Here is a 7,914-nt window from a genome sequence, read left to right on the forward strand (position 1 = left end):
ACTGATGTTATTGAGGAACTGGCCGCCGAGAAAATCCAGCGGTACCTGTCTCGCACGGCGTGGTGGCAGCCAGACATGAGCTGCCCACGTCTTCCCTTTAACACCCTTGTCGAGCGCGCACGTAAGTGTGAAAGAATTCACAGCGAACGCGCGCAGCTCCGGGGGCTGGGACGAGAGCGCGCCATTGCGAGCCTGCTCTCGGAAGACGAGGAGGAGGAACAGGAGCTCGCGAGGACGGTAAGGGGCCGGGAAAGAGAGCCTCCAGTGTCCCGCGAGACAACCCCGGGGTGGGCCGGTATACAAACGGGTATAAATGATGTCTCCGGCCAGGTAACCCAGATAGACAACAAGGTAACCCAAGTAGACAACAAGGTAACCCAAGTACGGGCACACATGACTGCGCTGGAGACAATGGTAGAGACGGTCCAGGCCGAGGTAGGAGGATTAACTGGGAGAGTAGCGCTTCTAGAAGCAGAATATGAGCAGCAGCGCACTGGGGGAGGAGGGAGTGGGCAGAGAGCCCATACGGAGCCGCCCCCCTCCCCGGGCATGTTATATGTGCGATCGCCGAGGGCATCTAGTGAGGGACTGTCCTCAGGTCGCCCGAGCTAGACAAGAGCTAAGGTCAAACACTAAGGCCCCCCTAGAGAGGGGACCACCGGTGGGTGAAATCGACGTAGCCCCGACACAAACAAGCTGTGAGAATAATGGCGAGCGAGTGATCTCCACACAGGTTCCAGCAACAACGCCCACAGAAACGGTGACTCCTGGCGACTGGCTGCGGGAGCTGGTGGCGGGGATCACGGGGGCCACGTCGCTGGTGGAAGGGGAGGTAAACGGAGTGCGTACCCGAATCCTGCTGGACACGGGGGCGGTGGCCTCGCTCGTGAGCGCAGCGCACTGCAGCGCGATCGGGGTCGACGTGCGTCACCTGCAGGCCCGGACCGCGCGCTGCACACTGCGAGCGGAGCCGGAATGGGGCTGCTGGGGAGAGCCACCCTAGAGGTCCGCATAGGCAGCCAGGTGTGCACGCAGGAGTTCTACGTGTCGAGTGCGTTGTGTCACGAGTGTATCGCAGGCACCGACCTCCTAGAACGGTTGGGACTCAACGTGCAACCCCGCCAGCGATGCGCCACCATGGAGAGCAACGGCGAGCGGATACCATTCCTGGGACGAGAACCAACGCGCCGCCGCTTTGCACCTGTGGCCGCTATCCTGGCGACGGCAGTCACCATCGGCCCGCTCACCGAGATGCTGGTGCCGGTGGCAACATCCCCCACCGACCCCGCGCTCCGACCATCAGGGGAGGTAATGCTAACTCCTCACCCGGAGTTGGCAAAACGGTATGGGGTCGTGGGATCCGCCACGTTGGTAAACGCAGATGGGGACCGATTGTTTATGCGGATGTTTACCCCCACAATTCCCCAGCGATACTGCGACGGCGCACCCCGATAGCCACTGTACACCCCCTGCACGCACGCCACTCGACGAATCGGTGTTCGCACTCTGGGCTGAGGACCCCGGTCGTCCTGAGGGGGACCAGGACCTGGCCTGGCGAGTCGGCCCGACTCCCCGAGCCGAGTCGTTCCCCTGCTCGACGCGTTACATGTACCATGGGCGGATTTACCTAAGGGAGAGGCTGATCGGCTGCGCGAGTTACTGCGGGAGTATGCCGACGTATTCAGTGAACACGACTCGGACGTGGGTCGGACCGACCTTGTTAAGCACCAAATTGACACCGGTGCAGCCCGACCCATCAAACTCCCTGCGTACCGAGTGGGCGCACCCGAACGCGCCCAAATCAAAGAGGCAGTTGGGGACATGCTTTGCGATAACATAATTCAGCCCTCGGCGAGCCCCTGGTCAGCCCAAGTGGTACTAGTAACGAAGAAGGATGGGTCAACCCGGTTCTGCGTCGATTACCGTAAACTGAACGCAGTCACGCTCGGCGATGCCTTCCCCATACCCCGCATCGACGACACCTTCGACAGCCTCGCCGGAGCGCGATATTTTTCCACCCTCGATCTCGCGTCCGGGTACTGACAGGTGGAGATGGCGGAGGAGGATCGGCCGAAAACCGCATTCACCACCCCGATGGGGCTATTCGAGTTTCGAGTACTCCCGTTCGGACTCACCAATGCGCCCGCGACGTTCCAGCGGCTGATGGAGTTGGTGATGCGGGGCTTGCAATGGGAACAGTGCCTGATTTACTTGGACGATGTGATAGTGTTCAGTAGATCTTTGTCTGAGCATTGGTCCAGGTTACGGGAGTTTCCAGCGACTGCGAGCGGCTCATCTCAAGCTCAAGCCACGTAAGTGTTACATCGCACAACGCGAGGTGGGGTACCTCGGGCACGCGTCAGCGAGGCAGGCGTGCACACCGATCCGGAGAAGGTACGCGCCGTAGTGGAGTGGCCACGGCCAAGGAATCTGACGGGATCAGATCATTTTTGGGCTCGCCACCTATTATCGTCGATTTGTAAAGGGATTCAGCGAGATTGCACGCCCCCTCACCCAACTCACCTCCCCTAAGCACCCCTATCAGTGGACGGGGGCCTGCCAGACGGCCTTCACCACTCTCAAAGACACCTCACCCACGCCCCCACCCTCGCTTTCCCCGATTTTACCACCGATTTTATTTTGGACACCGACGCCTGCAGCAGCGGGCTGGGCGCGGTGTTGTCACAGGTACAGGATGGGACGGAACGAGTCATCGCGTACGCCAGCCGGACCTTGAGTGGGGCCGAGCTGAACTATTGCGTGACCCGCCAAGAGTTGTACGCCGTGATTTTCGCATGTAAGCAGTTCCGGCCGTATTTGTACGGCAGGAATGTCGCGTACGCACTGACCATTATGCTCTGCAGTTCCTTCTTACATTCAAGGAGCCGCGGGGGCAGATGGCCCGTGGTTGGCGCAGTTGCAGGAGTACAACCTGCAAATCGAGTATCGGGCTGGCCGGACGCATGCAAAAGCGGACGCCTTGTCGAGGCGGCCCACGGTGTACGCCGAGACAAGGGGGAGGAGGCCTGCCCGTGTTTCACGGGGGGACGCTGCCGGCAGGCAACGGACCCCGAGAGGCCGCGGCCACTGACCCCCCCCCAGCGAGAGAGAGTGCAGTGTGCGCCACAGAGACCCTCACAGGTGGCACCGAGGATCCCGTCGACCGCCCGGCAAGCGCGGGACCCGCGGCTCGGGACCCGATCGGACGGATCCAGGAGGACGTCGGCTGCGCCTTCCCGGGCCTAAACGACGAGCAGCTGAGACAGACCCAGCAGCGGATCCGATCTGGCGGCAGTGGAGGCGGCACTGCGGGAGGAAAAGAGCGCCCTACCAGGACCCTGGAGCGGTTTGTATGCCCGGTTGTGTGTGCAGAACGGAGTGGTACGGGAGTTAACCGAGGCCGGCCAGCCGGGGTGCATCTGTGTTCCTGCCCAGGTGCGACCCCAGCTGCTACGGCTGGTGCATGACCACCCACTCGGGGGCCACGATGGGGAACGACGCACTCGAGAGACCCTGCGTCGCCAGTATCTCTGGCCCAAATTGGCACAAGACGTGGCGGCCTGGGTACAGGGCTGCCGCGCCTGTCAGCAGTGCGGGCCGAAACCGGCACGATACCAGGTACCCCTAAGGCCGTTCCGCGTCAGCCACACGAATCAGCTGGTCGGGATCGATCTACAGGGGCCATTCCTGCGATCCCATCGAGGCAACCGGTATATCCTAGTCACAGTAGAGTATTTCACCTGCTACCCCGAGGCAGTGGCCATCCCTAATAAAATGGCCTTGGTGGTGGCCCGGGCATTCGTGGAACATTACGTACTTAAGCACGGGATCCCGAACGAGTCCTCACCGACCAGGGTAGCGAGTTCGAGGCCGAGCTGTTCCAGGCACTGTGCCGAGAATTCGGAATCCAGAAGGACCGAACCACAGCGTACCACCCCCAAGCGAACGGTATGGTAGACGCATGAATCAGACCCTAGCGGGGAAACTCAAACGTATGGCGGCCGCAAATCAACGGGATTGGGACAACACCTCCCCTACGCCCTTTTCGCCTACGCCACCACCGTACACACGTCGACGGGACAAACCCCGTTTTTAATGATGTTCGGCCGTGAGTCTCGTTTACCCGCAGATCTGCTATTCGGCGTCCCTTCCCCCCAGCCGGAGGAGGGAAGCCCCCGTGGAACACCTATTGGAGACCCTGCGAGAAGCCCGAGGCCGAGCATACCCGCAAGGGGAAGCCGCGCATCGGCGGCAGGAACAGGGCACCCGACCCCGCATGGAACCCCCCTTATTCCTGACAGGCGCTAAGGTGTGGCTACACACCCCTCGCGTCGGGGCCGGGCAGGTGGGAAACTGACGACCTACTGGCGGGGACCCTGGACCGTGGTGCGGCAGATATCCCCCTGGACGGTACTATTTATGGCGGGGAGAGGGGTCGAGAGACGGTGGTCAATGTCCGCCGCTTAAAACCGTGGAAAGCGGCCCCGGCGAGAGAGAACCCCGTCACCCGAAGGCCCCGAAATCCCGGAGTACCCGCACCCCTCGTGTTGGGGGGCCTCGCACACTACATGGGCCCCGCCGGGCCCCGAGACGCCCCGATCCAGTCCGGAGACGGCGCGGACGACGGCCCTAACCCTTCCGCTGCTGAGTTTGTGCCCCAGCCCACAGGTGCCGGAGGACGGGGAGAGCCGCTGGAGTGGAGGAGGAGGAGGCCGCAGGAGCTGCAGAGGACGGAACCACCCGCCCCGAGGCCAGCCACCAGGTCCGGACGGATCCCCCGGACCCCGCAACGTTTCCTCGTGGCGGCCCAAGCAGGTGCTCCAGTCAACCCGGGACGGGGACTGGCACCTCGGGGGGCTATGTGATGCCGCCGCCGTGAAGCCGCTCGGCAGGCGCCCCATCCCCGACCTCGCCACCACCAAGCAACGGAGCCAACCCCTTGTCCCCCTCACCTCACCTCACATGAACACACCCGCACGCATTTCCCCCCCCCCATAGAGCTCCCAGGGGAGGTCACCTGGCCGACCGGTTTTTATCCGAGAAACCCTTATCGGGATTAACTCTTACGGTTTCCGGCGATCAGGGAATTGGATGACCTCCCCCGTGCTACATTGCGCCGCGGCGCTGCGACCGGCCTTAATATGGTGTGGTCGCGGCGTGGGGCATTCGGCCACCGCGGTTGAGGCGCATTTCCCCCCACACACACCCCCACGGGTCGACGAGACAGGCGGAGGAGGGAGGGGACAGCATGAATAGCGGGACCGCAGGGGCTCTTGCGCATAGTCATGGAGGGTTGGGATCATTACGCTTGAGCGCGCAGGCCCCATTGTTAGGAAGGGTAAGGGATTAATTAGGATTTACGCCACGCACGCCGCTCACTGATTAGCATATCAACAGCGCCCGGAACCGCCATGCGCGTGCTCGAGGTGCGCGAGCCCATTGTTCAGCGCAGCATCCTTTTGAGGTAGGGAGGATAAATAGGGGGCGCAAAGGGGAAATCAGTCTCTTCTCTCCAGCGCCAGGACAGGACGCTCTCCAGTCCAGCGACCCGAACGTCCGTGAGACGCATCGAGGCACGCTGCGAGTACAGATCCGCCGTGGGCATCCAACAGGGAGTAAGAAGGTGAATTAGAATCATAGCAGATAAATCGGGAATAGGTATAAAGGTATCAGCGTAGGCCAGCCTCGTCGACTCACTGATTTAACATTAAATTACCAGGTATCAGATAATAAATCATTAATAGCGAAGCGTGGTCTCGCGTGATCTTGTCGTGCAGCGTGAGCGTGTGGGTGCGCTGTGTGCACAGTGGTTCGCCACGTGAGTGAGCGCTGCGCGGAGCTGAGCGCGCGGGTGAGCGTGTGTACGCAGTGGTTCTGTAGTGCTGCGGCTCGCCTCGGGGGAGCGCTGCGCAGAGCGGTGCGAGAGTGGGTGTCGCGTGTGTTCACTCCGTGTGTGATACAGGTGCACGATCATAACGCGAGTAGTCAGTGTGGAGTTGGAGTGCACGGAGTGGTGTGTGTGTGCGTACGTTCGCTCCGTGTGGGTCGCAGGTACACGATTAGGAAAGGGAGGTATCGTGGTATCCAACCATGCCTACTACGCGGACCCGCGGTGGAGGGGAATCCTCGGGCGACGGCTCCCACACCATGGGTGAGGAACCTAGCAGCGGTTCGCTTAGCAGCGGGGGGGCGATTGATGATGTTAGCCCGGCCGTAAGCATCATCGAGGGAGGGATCTCGGGGGCTAGCGACCCCAACACTTGTGTTGCAGCAGTCGAAACGTCGTGAGAATTTTTATTGTTTTATATTTCTATTATTTTATTATTTCCCTTCTACGTGATGACTTTACCGAACGAACCAAGAAGATGACTCTCTGCAGTCACGAAAGAGCTTTACATCGAAATCCTCCCAGGTCCGTCGCCATCTCTCGCGGCCCCAGTGCCGCGCTAATCGTCCGTCTCACTCCTCCCAACGCGCGCGGGCCGAGCTCAGACGAGATTGGGCGCATTCAGGGTGATACGGTCGTAGGCCATGCTTGCAGAGACCTGACGCACATTCATATGTAAAGATCAAGATTCTACTCTACTGCGGGAGGTCAACAATCATGAAAACGTTTATTCTGGACTCCTGGTTGAGCCCCGAAAGAGTGGCATTAAACGTGCATAAATATATATTATATATATATATTTATGCACGACAGACAGACAAAAAATCCCTGATGGGCAGTGTGGAACATATTGTTCCTACCTATATAACGAAAAATCTGTTTAAATAATTACTAAGAACTCGTGATCCCAATTATTGAAACAACTACCAAAAGCATTTTTTAAACATGACTTGGTTCCACCGAGATTTGAACTCAGATCGCAGGATTCAAAGTCCTGAGTGCTAACCATTACACCATGGAACCTTCACACAGAAACCTTGTTACACAGTCAACACGAGAGTGGGTTCAATCAATTGAGGGTGGGCTGGGTGGGGAGGGGCTGGGTGGGAGGGGCTGGGTGGGAGGGAAGGGGCTTGTGCCCGCCCTCACAGTGGGGCACATGTGCTGGGGCTCAATGTGCAGGATGAGTGTGTTTGCTGCCCCTCCAGTCACTTGCGACTCAGCAGCTCGCTGAGCATCTGGCTGTGACGCTGCTGAATGTGGAGCAGCTCTGCAAGAGAGGCGAACAGCTTCTTCTTGACACGACCGCCGCCATCAGCACCACCGGCAGTGTCAGCGTGGGCTGCGTGACGTCGTTTGGACGCTTGCCGAGGAGCAGCAGCAGCAGTAGCAGCAGCAGTAGCTTGCTCCGTCGCTCCAGGTCACTGTCCCAGCGGCTGCACCTGCAGCTGGGTCCCACTGCAGCTTCTCCTGATCCAGCTTCTCCTGCTGCAGCTGCAGCTTCTCCTGCTGCAGCTGCAGCTTCTCCTGCTGCAGCTGCAGCTTTCTCCTGCTGCAGCTGCAGCTTCTCCCACTGCAGCTGCAGCTTGTCCTGATCCAGGTCCAGCTTCTCCTGCTGCAGCTGCAGCTTCTCCTGCTGCAGCTGTAGCTTCTCCTGCTGCAGCTGCAGCTTGTCCTGATCCAGGTCCAGCTTCTCCTGCTGCAGCTGCAGCTTCTCCTGCTGCAGCTGCAGCTTCTCCTGCTGCAGCTGCAGCTTGTCCTGATCCAGGTCCAGCTTCTCCTGCTGCAGCTGCAGCTTCTCCTGCTGCAGCTGTAGCTGGTCCCACTGCAGCTGCAGCTTCTCCTGCTGCAGAAGAGAACAAAGGAGCTCTAGGTAATACACTCCCATATTCATCATCATCCATCACCCATCATCATCATCATTCAGTAACAAGCGCCATCAGCAGCAGCAGCACCATCGCTGTCCTTGAAAACTGATTGGTCCACACCAGAGACAGCTTTCTTTAGAGCCCAGGGCAATGCATACA

General features: G+C 59.9%; 1 non-coding gene across 1 annotated transcript; it reads right to left on the reverse strand.

Annotated features, from left to right (window-relative positions):
• Nucleotides 1–6,838: 6,838 nt before the first annotated feature.
• Nucleotides 6,839–6,910, reverse strand: TRNAQ-UUG (transfer RNA glutamine (anticodon UUG)). Its single transcript has one exon. It is a non-coding gene; the product is annotated as a tRNA-Gln (tRNA).
• Between the last annotated feature and the right edge of the window lie 1,004 nt (nucleotides 6,911–7,914).

The sequence above is a fragment of the Lethenteron reissneri genome, unplaced genomic scaffold, assembly GCF_015708825.2.
Source record: "Lethenteron reissneri isolate LAM-NWPU_2019-01 unplaced genomic scaffold, ASM1570882v1 scaffold_1265, whole genome shotgun sequence".
NCBI classification, from domain to species: Eukaryota; Metazoa; Chordata; class Hyperoartia; order Petromyzontiformes; family Petromyzontidae; genus Lethenteron; species Lethenteron reissneri.